The following is a 4,713-nucleotide window of genomic DNA, read 5'->3' as shown; positions in this document are numbered from 1 at the left end:
ATATATATATATATATATATATATATATATATATATACATATATATATTAATATATTAATATATATATAAGAAATTAATATTTATTTAAATCTTTCCCATCCATACGATACGAACATGTACACTCGCTCTCTCATATATGTTCCCTTTAACAATGATACGTTAATTTTTCTTGCCTAAGCGAAAACCGTGACGACAATTGTGGTGGAACGTACGTTACGTCTATATTGCGAGAATCTACATTGTGATAAAACTTGCCGATAGATAGATCACCGTATGATTCCGATGGAGGAAATCAGCGATCACGTGTCAACGAAATGCTAGACGAGGCGACATCGCCGATAAGAATCTAAGCGGTGATGAAAGGAAGATACATCGAGCCGAGACCGAATTGATTTTCTCCCGCTCGAGAGCTCACGTTATATCATTCGGGTTCTTATTTTGCGCGCGGAAAGGGAGCTATTCATAATCCTCGAATGAATGTAAATGTACCGATTGCTTATTCATGCGCCGAGACGAAGCTGCTCGCTCGCCGACAATCGCCCGCGGGCAGAAATTTCGAGCCGGTGTCCCGCGCGCGGTTCTTGTAACTTTCTTTCTTCTGCCCCGGCTGAAGCGGCGTCTGCTGTGCCACGTAAATCATTAGGTTTTTCGCTAGAGAGGACGCGATCGCGCGATCGATCATTCCGTGACGATTTATTCGCCGAGCGCGGCCCACGACCGCGATCACAGGCGATGACGATAACGCGACTCGTCGTCTCCACCGGGGAATCCGTCCCCCGATATGTAAATTGCGTATTTAGCGCGACTTGTATATAGGTTCACGAATTGTAAAGAGACGCACTATTTTTATTATTGTACATATTGTAATCTGAGCCGCGCAGAAAATGTTCGTTCATACTAAGCAATTGTAATCGAGACTCTTGTCTCTTGAAATCTAAAATTGCGCAGCGAATAAAAAGATATGTCACGACAAAAGTGTTTTTTTTCGTAAGACGTTTTTCATCAATAGGAAAATATTAAGGTTGGACACAATATTGAAGATGAGATATAACGAACGAGAGACTTTATCAGTTATACTTTTCAATCATTTTAATGATGAATTATATAACTTTATGTTAATTATCGATGCTGTATTCTTCTCTAAAAATACTACAACTAACTAATTTTTTAGTTGAGAGATTGCACACAGAAAATAATAAAATGAATTATTCCAAGTCATAAATTTAATTCCATATATAATACCTTTTATAGATTCTGATGTTACATTTATCGTATATTACGAACAAAAGATGTTTTATCAACTCCATATTTTATCATGCGTATATATCATGTATAAAGAAGGATTATTTAAAGGATTGCTTTTTTCGATTATAACATAAATAAGTTTATTAAAAAGATAATATTTAATGAACTGTAATTTCGGTAAAGTTGGATGATAATAAGATTTAATTCAAGAAAAGTATTTTGCAACTTAAAGTCTCTAATTTTCTGATATATTTATAAATATAATATTAATATATTTATACTACAATATTATATACATTGAAATATATATCAAAATCTATCAAATACTAAAATTTTTTATGAAGTTTGTCGCGTTGTGCTATGTAAATAAAAAATTGCACAAAAACGACATTTATACTATTTGAAAGCGCAAACCTTCTCCTCTTTGATTTACATATATCTAGGTTTATGGTACAATTTTTTTGAAAAAGTTATTCAACGTTAAAGTGAGAATGTTCTTTTGATTTTAATTGCTCAGTAGAGATAAACGAATGGATGTTACACTCGGTATTAAATACGTTTAAAGTAAAGTTTGAAGTATCAATGTCGGGACATAAACCTAATTATGGATATTTTTATTTGTTTAGGTCTTAAAATATTAATATAAATATTTAAACTATAAATATTTAAATTTTTAACGTGAAATATATAAAGAAATATTGAGTATATACATACATTCTATGTTAAAAGTTTAAATATTCATATTTAAAGACCAAAATAATAAAGATATTAATAATAAAAATAATAAAAAGATTAGGTGCGTGTCCGGAACTTAGTACTTTTGTATACATTTTCCGAATAAAGTTGCAGCGCTCCTAATCACAATTGAGTAATCTGCTGTAGTAATCGATTGTAGCAGAAGCTGAAGTGACTGTACACGTATATAAGCATTAATTCTTTATTATACTTTCATCTGATAGATATGAATGTAATAAAGATACTTATGTTTTCTTTTTTTTTAAATCTATTGTGACATCGCATTTGTGACATCGAATGTTTCATATGTCACTTCGGCTTGACCGAAACTTGACCGGCTTCTGTCTGAACCGATTACTGCACAAACGCAATCATCAGCAATGTCTCTTAATTGCGACAACTATTGAAGCGCTATAACTTCAACGAAAAAATGTGTATAAACCGTTTAATAACCAAGCGTACAACATTCAATAAATTAAAAAATTAACAAAATAATAAAAAAACTTAAAGTTTTCTCTTTACAATGCATTTTTTAATTTTTGATAGAAATATATTTCTAGTACAGAAATTTAACTAAAAGATAAGGTTTAAAATTATAATTATTTAAAATTATATTTTCTATTTAACTTAATGTATTATTGCAAACAGCGACAACAACATTATAACCTTAATTGGAAAAGTAGAGCTTTCAATCATCTTTAAGATGTTTTTTGAACCATCTCGTTAGCAATATTTTCACCGAAAAATCATCATTCGTATTTATGTTTTATATATTGCATAGATAAATGACATATTATTGAGTCGTACTCACAGATGTCTATACTAAACTAGATTGCTAACTAGGGTTTCGAACTTGCGTCGCATGAGGTTTCCGGTTATATGCAAGAAAATGGCGGCAGTCCTATATGTGTGACGCGTGTTACTTGTGTAAGTATCTTACAACGTACAATGTGAGTCAGCGTGGCCATTAAATTACTGTCGTAAAACCAAAAATGCCAGCATCTTATTGCATCAAAAAATGTTCCCCAGATTTAACATGACCGGAGCGGAGACGATTAATGCTAGTAACAAATTGCCTGGAAGATCGTTCGAGATGCTCAAACCAAACCTTACCAAATTTTTCTCGAACTTTATTAAAATATCAATATCCCTTAGTTTCCGAAAAGGCCGTTAAATGAATCATGGAATTATCTTTCGCGAAGACCTTTAATGAGCTGATAAGACCTTGACGAAGGAAGACACGAAGGTCTAACTCCTTCAAAGGGAGATCCAGAGCCCTGCGAGCCCGCCAAAAAAATCAGCCACATCGTTACCCAGAAGATTAATATGCCTAGGCATCCGCATAAGTCGTAGACTACAACCACAAGAGCTGAGTTGTATAAGGAGATCCTTGATACGATAAATCAGCGGGTGAGAATTATCATATATATCCGGCGTGCTAAAGGCAGTCATGGCACTTAAAAAATCGGAAATAATATAATAATGATTTGACCCGAAATCCGATATAAAATCCAAAGCCGTAATAATAGCGATCGATTCAGCGTCGAAAATATTAAGCAGCGGATGACCTGTGAAGCCAACGACCACTTGTCTCTTCGGAATAAAAACAGCGAGATCTACAAACCCATTATCAAGTTTGGAACCGTCCGTATAGACAAAAATATGATTATGAAATTTGCCGACGATTTTCCGGAACTTCCGGTCCGCAACTGAGGTGATATTACTGAGAAAGGATCTATCAAAGGAGTCGAGAAACTCAGCGATCCAACATTGCACTGGCACATCGGAACTGGATTTTCCTTTATAACCGACAAAATCGAGGTCTGTTGATATGTCGATCTGCGGTCAATGACGTGTATATATAGATCAAGCATTCCTATTCTTCCGCTGTAGCAGCGAGTTGCCGGAAGCCGGAAGTTGGCAGTTTAAAACAGAGTGAGAAAGTTGATTTGCCCCTAGTACTTTCTCATTCTATCGTATAGAAAGAATATGGTCGCTGTCAAGCATTATATATAATTTTTTTTTAGTGCAGCATTAAAAAAATAAAACTGTATATTTCGTTTATCTCGACATAAAATTGATATTTATAATATTTTATGCTGTGTATAAATAATCACAGCAATTGCTCTTATCCTGTCCTCGTTCCACTGTCAACGAGATAATCAGTTCTTGGATAAGGTTTAGTGCTGTAAATAGTTCCATTTAGTGCTATAAGTGCTTCAGAACTACGAATGGATCAAACACATTGCTTTATTTAATGTTTTAAAATATTCGCAATGTTAAACGGGCCCTACTTCTGGATAGACAATAATGGTTGCTTTCCAGCAAGAGACACAAGTATCATCCTATTTTTATTATTCACTAAATGTGGAAAGACAGAATGATGTTTGTGTCGACTTGTGTCACTTGCTGGAAAGCAAAAGTGGAAAACAAGAGAGCACCAATATAGAGTGAGAAAGCACTAGAGGCAAATCAACTTTCTCACTCTGTTTTAACCCTTGTGTGCGCACCCGGGTAACCGGGTGCCCACCACTGCTCATTTTTGCATGTAAGTGGATTAAAAATGAAAATTTCGCTTTGTACGCCCGGATCGTCGTTATTTAACTCATTTTTAAGCAAATGGTGCATTTGGAGATTTTTAAGAATTTTTTTAAGCATAAATAATCTAGTTTAAAGTATACATATGCCGCGGACGCACCCGGTTACCTGGGTACCCACCATAGAAAAATTCA

Source organism: Odontomachus brunneus, unplaced genomic scaffold (assembly GCF_010583005.1).
Source record: "Odontomachus brunneus isolate Ranch 3 - 2012 unplaced genomic scaffold, Obru_v1 Obru_scaffold_032, whole genome shotgun sequence".
Classification (NCBI taxonomy): domain Eukaryota; kingdom Metazoa; phylum Arthropoda; class Insecta; order Hymenoptera; family Formicidae; genus Odontomachus; species Odontomachus brunneus.
This window is presented reverse-complemented; position numbering follows the sequence as displayed.